Source organism: Brassica oleracea, chromosome C3 (assembly GCF_000695525.1).
Source record: "Brassica oleracea var. oleracea cultivar TO1000 chromosome C3, BOL, whole genome shotgun sequence".
In the NCBI taxonomy this organism is placed as follows: Eukaryota; Viridiplantae; Streptophyta; class Magnoliopsida; order Brassicales; family Brassicaceae; genus Brassica; species Brassica oleracea.
Window position 1 is genome coordinate 46,688,797 of NC_027750.1, and position 295 is coordinate 46,689,091.

A 295-nucleotide genomic window follows, 5' to 3' on the forward strand; every position below is an offset into this window, starting at 1 on the left:
GAATATCAATAGGCCTTAAGGATTTCGAATCTTGAGATTAGATCTATTAATCAATCTATCAATCCTAACATCTCAGATCATCAATCATCAAACAAAGACATTTTAAAACCGAATTTAAACTTTTTAGGGTTTCAGTTTGAGTGATTTAGATTCGAATTTAAACAATCCTATCAATAGCTCTAGGTGATCAATCAATCAATCAAAGTTCAAATCAAACAATTTAAAACCGATTTTCCAAAATTAGGGTTTTTAGGGGATTTCGAAAAACTTTGATCTTTGATCAAGGGGATTTGAT